Source organism: Ochotona curzoniae, unplaced genomic scaffold (assembly GCF_017591425.1).
Source record: "Ochotona curzoniae isolate NIBS_2020 unplaced genomic scaffold, NIBS_Ocur_1.0 scaffold_3835, whole genome shotgun sequence".
NCBI classification, from domain to species: domain Eukaryota; kingdom Metazoa; phylum Chordata; class Mammalia; order Lagomorpha; family Ochotonidae; genus Ochotona; species Ochotona curzoniae.
Genome location: NW_024467114.1, coordinates 25,183,963 through 25,196,815, shown reverse-complemented (window position 1 = coordinate 25,196,815; position 12,853 = coordinate 25,183,963). Strand labels below are relative to the sequence as shown.

The 12,853-nt window shown below is 48.1% G+C and overlaps 1 protein-coding gene across 1 annotated transcript in view; it reads left to right on the top strand.

Annotated features, from left to right (window-relative positions):
- The first annotated feature begins 2,500 nt into the window (after positions 1–2,500).
- CREB5 (cAMP responsive element binding protein 5) overlaps positions 2,501–12,853 on the top strand; it is a 380,309-nt gene continuing 369,956 nt past the window's right edge. The window contains exon 1 of the mRNA XM_040965059.1: positions 2,501–2,589. The gene's annotated coding sequence lies outside the window, so the exon portion shown is untranslated. The remainder of the gene's footprint in view (positions 2,590–12,853) is intronic.

The window sequence follows — 12,853 nt, the reverse complement described above, 5'->3', positions numbered from 1 at the left end:
CTCTGGGATCGTGGGCAAGTTACTCTGTAAGACTCAAATTTCCTCTTTGCAAGATGAGAATGCTTCTGACAGCCTCACAGTGTTGTATTGAGGATTATCTGAGAAAATATACACAAAGCCTTTAGCCTAGAGCTTGGCACGGAGAAGGAGAGCTGGCTGTAGCATGCTGGCTTCTGTCTTGGGATGCCTTAACAGTTGCATTGATTTGGAAACCTTGATCCCTCCAAATACACTAATGAAGCCACCAGGATGGAAGCTTCCCAGCAGGCCTATTACTACAAGTGGACCCCAGGAGCACCCTTGCTGCCACCACTGCTAGCTTAGTTATAAAGGCCTCAGGTAAAAAACCACAAGGGGACAAGATCGCTCTGAGTGATGTATGCAGAAGCAAGGAGGGTGTGAGAACCCAGGACCATGTGTTTTCATGTTGACCTCCTTCCTACCCCCCTGGTTTGCTTAGAGAATGCTAGAGATTCAATGCTTTACATTTACATGGTGATTACATATAGAATCTAAAGCATTTCAATTCTCATGCAGGGTTGCTTCTTCCATTTGCCATTCTAGTCTTGGGTCTGTACTTGCAGGCTGGGAAAAAGATATGCCATTAGAACAAACTCTAATCTGTTGTATTGTGCCCCCTTCTCCCTCCTGTATTTTTGCCTCAAGTTTGCTTCTGGTCTGGTTTCCACTTGTGTCTTAATCTGTTTTCTGTTTGTTGTACAGAAGGTAGATCCCAACTTTGGGTGGGGAAATCTATGCTGGTAACCGAGTGTAGAATGTGGACAAACAACCTGTTGTCTGGTAGACTGCTGCTTCCTTCCCTCCATCCGGGCACGGGAGCTGTCCTAGTTCAACTTTTATTTGGGACCATTTGGATCTGCACAGGGGTTCTTTCTTCATAGTTCCTTCAGGGCTCCATGCAAAAAAGAGCAGGTCACCAACTCCAGGGCTGTGAGGAACAAACAGCCTGTTCCCTGTGGCTTCGAGCACAAGGAAGAGTGGGTCACTTCAGCATTGAGAAGAGATATGCTTTCCACTGAACGAGTCCAAAGCAGCTGGGAAGTGACAATGCAGCGCACTGGTAGCCAGTCTGGTCATGATACTGGGCAAAGCGCACGGTCATGGTGGTGATGTGTTGGGATGCAAGGTGCTGGGTAAGCATTCAAGGTTACATAAATGGCAGGAGTGTTGACTGCCAACAGGTGCTAAATATTTCCTGAGCAAACCACAATGCCCAGAAGTGCTAGTTGCCACCAAGCTGCAGCACTCACTTGATTCTACAAGAGACAGCCCAGTTGGAGGGAGTCTAGGGTGGAAAACAGGGGTTGGAGTGTTTCCAGGGTCCCCCCTTGCTCATCAGGTGATCTGCCGCCAGGTTCCCTGATCTGGAGTTGACCTTGTCTCACCTGTAAATTGCAGGATAGTTAGAAAATCTGTGTCCTCCTTCTCCTAATTGTTCCCTAGATTACTGGAAGGTACCAGTGAGTTTCCACTGTTGCAAATGCTGTGGCAGGTGAGAGATGCCCATGATGGTGTAGGATGGATCTAAAAGGCAGTCTACACAGTCAGCCTTTGAAGTCTGACTCCCAGGCAATGGAAATGAAGGCAAGAAAGTGGTGAGCATAGTGGTGATGGCCTGCTCGAAAACGCTGAGCTGCTTTCTGCTGCAGACCTGCCTTCTGGCCCTGGCTTGGCGCTTCCCAGCCCATGAACTTGGGCCAGTTACTGAGGAGGCTCTGGGAGCGATTGCCAAGGGCCCTTCCGGCTCTGACGCCTGAGTCTAAATCAGGCTCAACCTTTGGTTGAGCTGTGACTCACCTTTTGCTTGCAGGAGCTCCTCTCCCCTTGAGCTTCCCAGATGCACCAAGCGGGGAGTTTGGAGAGGGTTGGGGTAGCGGGTGGGGAGGTTGCACATTCCCTGTGACTGGGCATCACCAGGAAGCTCCTCCTGGGGAAGTAAGATGGGCCAGGGGCGGCGCAGGAGGGGTGTAGGTGAGAGCTCTCCAGAGCTGCCAGGATGCAGGGAACACGAGAATGAGGTCAGGACTGGCACAGGCAGGCAGAAAGAAGCCGGACATCTCCGGCCGGGGGAGGGGTGCGTCGCGCCCTAGTGTTGGCACCAAGTTCCCTCTCTTGGGTTCAACTACTCTCCCTCCCCCAAGCCCTCTCTCGCGGGAGCGCCCCTTCCTCCTCCGTGGTCCTTTCTGAAAGCATCAGGATTGTTTCCAAGCTGACTCACACCACTAATGTCAGGGAGTCGTGTCACACGGCGCTGGGCGCTGCAAGCTGTTGCTTGCGCGGTCGCAGCCGCCGCCGTCGCTCCCGGCCACCGGGGGCACCAGGGTCCGCGCGCGGGCCGGGGCGGGGTCGGGGCGGGGTTGGGGGTGGGGCCCGCCTCCTCGGCCAGCCGACCCCGCCCCTCCGCCGCCCTCCCCCGCGGACCGCAATGATTTAGAAGTTCAGGAATCCCACGTGACGTCACCGGGGGGGTGATGTAATGCACTCTAAATAGAATGTATTGTAATCTTTGCTCAGTCCAACGTGGTCCCTTCACCCGGGCTCGGCTCTTGCCTTCTCCACACTTGTTTGGTAAGTTCCTAAAAATACGGCTCGGCCACTTCTGGGTGCTTTCGCGCCGAGGCACTTTGTTGCACTTGCCGCGGGAGCCACCCCTGGCGCGTGCTCGCCTGCAGGGGTTGGCTCTGGGCGGCAGCGGCTCCCGGGGTCCAGGGCGCAGGTCACAGGGCGAGGAGCAGGGCAGACACGATGCAATCCGAGGAGGGCGCGCTGTGTTTGTAAACAGTCTGGCCGGCCCGAGGCAGGTCCGGCCCAGTGCTGCTGGACCGTGGAAGTGCGCGGCGTCCGGAGGCTCGCCTCCGAGCCGCTTGCCGAGGGATGCTAACGTGGAGCCCGCGCCGCGGCCGCCCCGGCGTGCGTGTGCGTGTGGCAGCGCGCGCGTTTCCCTGCACGGGGGAGGGGGGGACAGTTGTGAACCGGGGGGTGTGTGCTTGCCTCCAGAGACCTGACAAGGTGCGGAGTCCTTCAGAAGTGTGGTCAAGTGGCGGCGGCGGAGACGGCGAGTCAGGAACCTCCGGCCCGCGCCCCTCGGCTTCCTTGAGATGCCGCGGAACCCCTTTCCCCCATCTTCGGAGAAAGTTTGAAAACTTACAGCGGGTGCGGCCAGAACTCCCCACCGCAGCCGGGGAAAGTGGGGGCGCGAGTGGCCCAGACTGGAGGTCGCTCTCGGAGAGCGCTTGCCGGGGGAAGAGGGGGCGTTTGGGGTGGGGGGATTCGGCTGCAGCGGGGGTCTATGTGCCGATCCCCGCGCGCCACTCGCCGGACACAGCCTCATCACCATCTTGTCCCCGGCTCCCGCCCCCCAATGACAGCTCGGGCTGGAGCCGCGGTAACGCCCCGGCAGCGCTCAGCTCTGCGGTGGACTCTGGACCCCGAACGCTGCAACTTTTCACCGAGTTTGGGGAGGCGCGAGACGCGCAGGAACCGAGCTGACGTTCGTTCCCGGCATGGGGGGATACGCGGGGCGCCTCTCGGCTACGAATTTCTTTGCGGGGAAGAACTGGGGGGAGTCTGGTAGTTGCGACCCCAGACCTGCTCTGCAGCCCCCAGCCCCTCCCTGCAAGCGCCGCTGCCGCCCAGACCCCACCTGAAACTGCGGGGGGCGGCGTGTACCTGGCGTGCTCCAAGTCTGCAATGTGTTTGATTTTTCGTCTTTCCCTCCCGCTCTGACATGTGTCAAGGAATAAAGGGCCGGATCCAGGTCCATGACGTCATTCTGCAGGCCAGGGAACGTTTGATGTGCAAAGCTCCAGAGATTCCAGGGTTCAGGGACTGAGAATGCTGACCCAGCAACTCTTCCCCCTACCCCTGCTCTTTACCCCTACCCACCTTGCAGCCGCCCCCGGTCCCGCCCCGCCTGTTCCAGCTTCCCACGGGGCGCGCACAGTCCCCGGAGAGTGGGTGAGAGCTTCCGGCGTCCCAGAGACCGCGGCACCTGACGGGCGCGCAATTTGCGCTCTGGTGTTACAGACACCCAACCCCAGCAGAGCCGCCTTCCCCTTCCTGGGAGTCGGGCGTGTGGGTGTTGGGGATCCAAAAGGCTTTCCGGGAAGCGTTTGGCCGCGCGGTGACGCCGCTCTCTATTCTGTGGTCACCCGCACCGCTAACCCTGCACCCTCAGGGCGCAACACCCGCCCTGGCAAGCTGGGGAGATTGGGAAACAGGGCGGGGGCCGCGCACCGTGCAAGAGCGAGACAAGCCGTTTCCTTTGCAAAACGAGGCCGAGGGAATCGCCACGGAGGCCAAAGGATCACGCAGCAAACCGCTGCGTGTGTAGCTTTTCCTGCTCCTAAGTGTGTTTCAAGCAGTGGACTACCCTCCGGCATGGGAGGGAGCCGGAACCTCTATTTCTGGTTGCACGCATAGAAGCCCCCGAGTGTGTGACTTGTGCAAGGGACAAAAGGAAAAAGAACCTTTCAGGAGGAGGCGAGCGTTTGGGGGTTGGGGTGGTGGTGATGGTGGCAGGGGGTTAGGCACGCAGCAAGAACACTTGCCTGCAAAAGCCATGACTAGGGATGAGGGTGGACCGGAGCTTGCGCTTGGACTTGGAATTCGTGACTACCGGCGAAAGCGGTGTTTAGTTTCTGAATTTGCGAGACTGCTGCGGAGCCCGCGTTTTATCACCAGGTTTAAACTTTCTTCTCAATGAAAGTGATGCCGCCGGGCAGGCATTTGTGCGACTCCTGCCTGCGTGCTAATTGACAACTCCCCCCCACTCCGCCCCAGTTTTTGCGGAGGTATTCATGATTGGTTCACACGCAGAGATGAAATCGTGTGCTCCCCCCTCCACCCTTCCCTGCATGCGCATCGGAAAATTAGAAAGTTCTTGTTGGGCGATGCATAGACGCTAAAGCGAAAAATGGTCCGGGTCGCAGGCACTGGAGGGCGTGATGAATGATCAGTAATTTAGTGATCAGTGATTAGTGGTTTTATTCAAACTCTTACCTCTGACCAGAAGCTCACATCAGAGGATTAACAGCCTCTTTAGAAGAATGCTCATTAGTGGAAGTGGAAAGGCAAAGATAATAGGGCATGCACACAGGGACAACTTTCGAAGAAACTCATTCCCCCCGTCTTCGGAATAATAAGCTCTATTAACAGAAAGCCCTTTTAATTTAAAACTTGCTTTTATCTTGTAAATCAAAGTTAGATGTAAAAGTTTGTAGCGCCATTATAACCTAAATTTTCCCATATCCACTAGATGTAGATTATCTCAGTAGCGATATATATATATTTTAAAATTTAAATAAACAATTGAACCTTTAGAAACTGCTGACAAGCTCTGAGTCCCTCCCCTCCAAAACCGCGGAGGGATTTGAAGGTGTCCCCCACCCCCACCCCACCCCCTTCCAGGATGGAGATGGCTGTTTGCTAACTAGATGGCGCACTGTGATTTGGTGTTCTGGGCTGCACGGCGCAGAAGTCTCCACCGAGCGTGTAGCTGCTTGCTGCTTACTGCTTGCGAGGTGTTCTTCCCTGCAACAAAGTGGATTCTGTGCAGCGTCGGAGGCGAGACAGTTCGACAAGTTTGTAGTCACATTTTCCATGTCAGCTAAATCTAGGGAGTTCAAGGCTACTGGAAAAATTAGGCTCATTCCGAAGAGAGAGAGAGGTAGAGAAGGAAGCAGGGACCTGAACCCCCGAGGAAAGTTGTAGGATTGATTGTGAAAATCCCAGACTTGTTCTTTCTGCTAAGAGCTGGTTTCACAGTCTGATTTTCTTCCTAATCTTGCCGGTGAGAAGGAAGTTGGTGGAAAGGACTTTGACGTGGTAACGGCAAGAAGCAACACGTGGCTGATTTTATTCTGCAGATCATGGTAAGGTGATGCTTGCTGAAGCAGAGAAGACTGCCCTGGGCCGGAGGGGCGGACTCGTGGGTTTTCATGGATTCAGAGATGGGATTCTTAGGCTGCACAAAAGTTTGATGTTGCGTTAGTCAGTTTCCTGGGACTTGTAGCATTTTTGTGTGCTGTGGAAGATGGTGCATGTGCACGAGTGTGAAAAAGACAATTATTTGGGGGTGAAATATGTTCGTAAACATGTGGATTAGAGATGGGTGGCTGTGAGGTGTTAGGTAAGAGTCCCCATTTGGGGAAGACCCTTTCATGGACCCCTTCAATAAGTAATTATGTTTTAATAAGAAAGGAGCGCTTGAAAGGGAAAACTGAAAATGCAAAAAAGCCAAAAACAACAAAAAGACATTTTCCACCTCCAAGGCTAGAAGAAGGATGCTACTACTGATTGTGTATCAACTCTTACACTAGTTTTAAAACTTGAAACAAAGGAACTTACTGGTGTCTCCTCAGCATTTATCTTATGAGTTGCATACAGACTCACTGCGTTTTATGTGAAATCCTCACTGAATCATGTACTCTTTTCCCCCACTTTACATGGGGCCAACATGCCAATTCCGTTGAAAATAGCTCCATTTTAGCCATTCTTTTTTTGCATGTTTCTTGAGGGTACCTGTCGATTGCCTATTAAAAGTGCGTTGTGCTGATCCCTGAGCAGGAAGCTTATTCCAGCAGTCCTGCAGAGCGGTAGAAGCCGGGCCTTCTGTCTGTGACACTGAGGCTTTCCTTTGAATTGGGGAGTCTGTTGCATGGTATGTTGTTAGATGCTTTCTCCCCTGGATGGCTTTTGGGTTATAGTACCTGGAATGTTTTTGTTCTAACTGCTTGTCAGTTTCTCACACCTGCACATTCAAAACCAGTCAATCCTGGTGTGTCAATGGCTCTTCTGCTATAGATTTCTGTTTTTGTTTTTTTTTTTTAATTTCTTACCATGACTCACTTTTTTTTTTTTTTGCCAAGATTCCTCACCATTCTATAGCATTTCCTGAGTAGCAGAGGATTCTTGTTACGGAACTGAAAATGTTGCTGATGGCATGTGATGTTCGCTGTATCCCGCAAAAGTGAACTTTGTCTTGCAAGTTGTATCGTTGGATGAAAATTGGGCGTTGAGTGCACTTTTTCTTTTGGTCATCTTCTCCTCCCACCCCTTCGTCCTCACTTCAAAGAAGGGCCGTTAGTCACAAAATTAATGTGATTATGGCTGGTGTTCCCCTTCTATATGCCTCTTTTGCCTCTTACAAATTGGATTTCTACAGCAATTTAAGATCTTTTTTTAGAGGCAGCTTTCTTGGATGGAGATGGAACAATGATCTCAGCCAATTCATTATCTTGTCCTTTTGACTATGGGAATCAACTGCTGTTTCTATAAATGAGTGTCTAAAGATGTAAATCTAGGACTATTTTTTAAATTATGTAATTGAGATAAGATCATGAAAAGTGGGGTGCAATAGTTTCAAATATGAAGTGTGAGAGATATGCTCTTACAGATACACCACACGGATTTAAAGAAGCATTCTGTGCTGTTGTTTGTAAACTAAATAAGCTATCTACTCTGTGGAACTGCCTTCAACAGGAAGTATGGCACTTTAAAAATGACATCATGTTTCATGTTTTCACGAAAGAGTTATTACATTTTATAATTGGGGAAAAATATGCGATTAGTGTTTTTTAAGCATCCATTAGTAGTCCATTGTTGGGAATCACAAATCATGGATTTAATGTCAGAAAATTTAAAAAGAAAGACCAAGCTTTTGGAACTTTTCAGGTAGTGATAATATGCTGCCAGAAACATGAATAATGTTTGCACAGGTCTTACTGAGATTTCTGTCACTTTCAGAAAACATGAAGTTTACGGTAAATCGGTAAATTCCTAAATATATATTACATGGACAGTTTGATATTTATTTGCCCCAGGTTCACTCTAGTTTTCCCTTTTCTCATCTGAGAAATCAATTTGGATCAATGGAGCACTTTAAAAATACGTGTTTCAATTTTTTCTGTTCCTTTAAGGGCTGCGTGTTTATCCTGCACCCTAGAATTAGCAAGGATTGTCTACGACCATGCTGGTGTTTGCCTTGCATTGGTCTAAGAGAAGGTGAAAGAGATTCTTGTAGCCCTGAGGTCCTGCTGGTGGGATGGGGGCTGGCTGATGCTAGAACAAGGAGATCCTGTGGATCGATCCCTCTTCCTTTACGGAGAAGACACCAGCTCACAAGTGTGTCCCGAGGCCCACAATTAGGGAGTCTGCCCCCGGACTGTGTTGTCTATCCATGAGCCAAACAATCATGAATGCCATCATCACAAATGAAGCATAACCCATGGCTTTGCCTTCTACATTCCTCTGACATTTGCCACTAATTTTTCAATGACTTTTTTTTAAAGCCAGAATTTGTGAATGGATTCCTTGATCCATTTTTTATCCTACGTGCAGATTCTCTGCAGTGTTAATTTTCCTAGTATTGCTCTCCCAAACTGATTGTAACTTAAATTCTTTCTCTTTGTTATTGTTACTAAACATACAGTTCGGAATTGCAAATCACACAGATTTCATCTGAAAGTAAAACTCGTAGAACTAAAAATGATCTGAAACCGTCTTGGGATGAGGCAGGAATGCCATCATTAGGAAGAGATCTGGAACATTATTTGGTAGTACCAGAAACAATTTTATGCTCATCTCACAGAGCCAAAAAAGTTATTTTCACTCTAGCAGGTGTGTTTTTGCCCAGAAACCCAATTTGTAATATATTATCTGTCTAGGTCAGCATATGTAAGACTGTTTGGAGATTTGATTGGCAAAGCTTGGCTCATTGTTACTAGCACGAATCCTGCACGCAAACGTAGAGGGCTCCAGAGCACCAGGCCTTTGACTGGAGATGATATTGAGACCAGGATATGCCTAAGCTGGGCAATAACATTATCTAAATAGAATCCTTCAGGGCCTCCACTCTGTGTGCTGTTGGGCCTCACCTGGGGGTTCCCTTTCCTAGCTCTTTACTTGAAGGGTTTATACCAGAATTGAAGTCTCTCTTATTCTTTTATTACACTGAGGAGGCCCTGTATTGCAGGCGTGATTTCCTGAACATAACACATTTCAGCTAGTTTTAGGCATTTCTCTCTCTTTTGGCTTCCCAAGGGGGAAACATTATGCAACAAAAAAAATATTTGGGAGGGGGTGAATTACATGTTTAATAGAAAAAATATACTTTATCTCTGTGTACCAAGTCTGATCAGGACTCACTGCATTTTACCAAAACCTCCTTAAGGGGAGGTTGGCTATTGTAGGAGCAGTAATGACTTCCATGTGTCAGAGTGTGGAAGGCACTGAGGGTCAAGTCCACTGTCACCAGGGTGCTGTGGTGTGAAGCGGTGTGGTGCTAGAAGGGCCAGGTGTACCTTGCTGCAGTAGCATTGTCCAAGACGATATCGACAGCAACAGTCAAGGTTCATGTTTGTACATTCTGAGCGTGGAATGACAGGATGAATCGTCCAAACATTCACGGAAAATGTGTTATGAAAGAAGAAAATTCCCAGACTGAAAGAAGTGTGCTGCCTTGAACTTGACTGCCACAGTTTCCTCCGTTGTTATAAGAGATTATTGGCCAACAGCAGGAGCCACAAATGCAAGTTACCCGGGAAGAAGCTTCAAAAGCTCCGGGAAGATGGGCATGAAGGAGAAATTGCTTGTCGGACCCCAACAGACTATCTCTTCATACCCCTTTTTCAAGGACTTTTTGAATCTCCCTTGTATGTCAGTGAGTGTTCTAGTAGTACACCAGAAAAGGAAAAAATAAACAGATAGAGTTAATTTTAGTAACCATTTGTATCCACAGATTATCATTAATTATCAACACAAAACATTAATGAGACATTGTTCTTTCTTTTTCTTTCCTTTTTTTTTTTTTGGTATTAAAATCTCTGCAATCCAGTGTGTGTTTTACAACTAGCGCAGAGCTCATTTTAGAACAGTGGCAGTTCAAGTGCTCCATACCCACTGTGACTGGTGCCCTAGTGGTGTCAGACCATGTAGGTCTGTCTGCACCAGTGCTTGCTGAGGCTGGCAGCTCATTGCAACCCCCTGTGGAGCTAATGAAAGATAGAGTGCCCCTCTCCTCTGAGAGTCCCACTTAATTGGTTTGGGGTGGGGCTCCTCTGCATGTTTTCCAAGGTTCTCTGGGGTTTCCAATGCATAATCAAGGTGGAGTTCTAACTAATCTCCATGCAGTCCTGTACACTCAGTGTACAATTCCATTTAAGGAAAGAGAGTGTAAAGAAGGATTTCTTCAAGTTCAAAGGCAGCCAGGGGCTAGGAGGGGCTGCACCCTACAGCACATATTTAAGAATATGTAATTGGTAAAACCTCCTACGGGGTGAGCAGGTTAGATCATTCCTTGTACCCTACATAAGCCCGGTGTTAAGTTTCAAATCTGGGTGTCTGGAAGGGCCTGCTACCTTGAGCATCTTCGTTTAGGTTCTGATTTACAGACAGTCCTGTAGAAATCAACCGGACATGATGGTGATTTTTTTTTTTTTGCCTCTGGATCCTACTTACCTTAAGCTGTTTTCAGGAAGGGAGAAAATCTTCTCGTATTTGGGATACCTGGACCTCCCCGTGTTTCTTGTCTCTGAGCCTGAGCTTTTTCTCAAATTTATGCAGCTGCCCTGGGCAACTCAACTCAGGTTGAGGTGTTCCTGGTCACCCCCACCCCTAGGTACTCACTCTGTTTGTCATCTTTGAGCATGTAAAAGTGAAACTAGTGAATAAGCATGAATAATAATAATAAACTTCAAGCATTAGAAGAATGAAGGTTTCTCAATGTACACCAGAAAGGCTTATTTTGACTGGTTCACAGTATTTTCAGTCTGGGCATTCAGCAAACGATGCAAAAAAACATGAAATAGTTATTTCCAGACTCTTCACATACCTTCTTGTGTAGCCAGTGTTGCTTGCACTGGGATCTCAGGGCAGATCTCTTGTAACCTCTTGCTGTTGGAATCCTCCCAGTTCCCGAACGTTTGAGTCATTTCACCCTGATCCCCTTTCCTGTTTTCTTCAGGGCCATCTATTTCCAAGTTCATGTCAAGCTGACCACGTGTCTTTGACACAGTTGTAGACTCCAGGCTCCATGCTTTGCTACCTATTGAGGTGATGATGTTTGTGTTTTCTGAAATGCCATGCTGTGGGAGAATCTTAATGTCCTTTTATCAACACAATAGTTCTAATCTGCCTCCCGTCCTATAAACGGAGAAACCAAAAGATTAACAGGACTTGACATTTTGCTCATCTGTTACCCGGGGGTGGAGGGACAGGCTTACAGAACCACATAACCCAAGCATGAACACTACACTGGTTAGCTAGTAAGTGGGGCTTTTTCCATTATGTATACTGTTTATAGAAACCTTTTAACAACTTTTTTTTTTAATGGCTACTATATCCTATCCTAAGTTGCAAGCCAGGAGTTTTCTCCTGGTCTTTCACATGGCTTAGGCACCCAGGGTCTGGAGCCATTCTCTGCTGCTTTCCCACACCATAACTAGGAAGCTAGATTGGGAGTGGAACGGCTTGGCCATGAACCAGTGTCCGTATGACACAAATAGAGGATGAGTTCACTCTACCACTGCTCTCTGGTCCCACAAAATCACATCCATTTTGATGCTTTCCTCTGCATTGTTTGTACTCACATGATTTCCTTGCTGAGGATGAGGGCAATGTAAGGAACTGCAAGCGAAGCTCATTTTGTTGTCAAGGAATTTTGAAATCCACCTATAGTTTTCATGTTTCACAGGTGTTCTAAAATATTCTCTCACTCCCAGGTTTCAGACTCTGTATCCCTGGCTTGATTAACAGATACGGACAGGCACATTTACTTCCTAACATGGCATCTGTTCTGAAAGTTGCATGGAGCCATTTGTGGCCATTGAGTTGTGTGTGTGTGTGTGTGTGTGTGTGTGTGTGTGTGTGTGTGTGGTGGTCTCTGGGGAATTTCCCTCTCAGGCTACTTTGTGATTGATTGCTAAAGGCCAGTGTGTGAAGGTGCTGAGATGAATGACATAGTTGTTCATCTGAGTAGTGAACTGAAGGTAAAGAGCTTCAGCGATTCATTCCTTTAGCCCGATCCACTCTAGCCCCAGCTTCAGAATTCTCTTTCATCAAATACCCTTTGTTCTTGCTCTTCCAAGGTAGCACCATCACACTTGGCCTTGAAGATCAGTTTTTGAGTTATTTGGATTTTGTTTTCTCCTAAGGGTGGTAGTAAGTTGGACTTCCCCCTGTAGTTTTCTTCTTCTTTGTTAAAGTTACTTTACGTATTTGAAAGGCAGAGTGACAGAAGAGAGAGAGATCCCCCATTCAATGGTTTACTCTCCAAAAGATTGCAATAGCTGAAGCTGGGGCTGGGCCAGGAAGAACCTAGAAACCTGGGAACTCCATCAGGACTCTCCCACTTGTGTGACAAGGACAAAAATACTCAGGCCATCTCAGAAATACTTTCTCAGGTGCAATAGGGCATGCTGTTATGGGAAGTCAATGCCATAAACAATGGTTTAGTCCACTGTGCCACTCCTCCTTACAGCTTTTCCCTGCATTTCTGTGTCTTTCATAGGTGAGCTCCAAGTCACAGCTGATAGTACAATTTGAAATCAGGGACAGGGAGTGGTGCTTTAAGATGTTTTTTCTAGGCATCAAGTTAAAGTCTCAAACTCTACACACACACACACACACACATACACATTAAAAACACTGACCATGAATGACTAGAATGTTACTGGGGCATATGCTTGTAACTTTGGTTATCCCTCCTTCTGGGCTAGTTTGTATTAGTACACCAATTTAGATATATATTGTTGATTAAATCTTGTCTAAGTGGAAAAAGAGGGAAGCTATATTTCAGACATTTTTTTCCCCAAGCATACATTGTTAACACTTG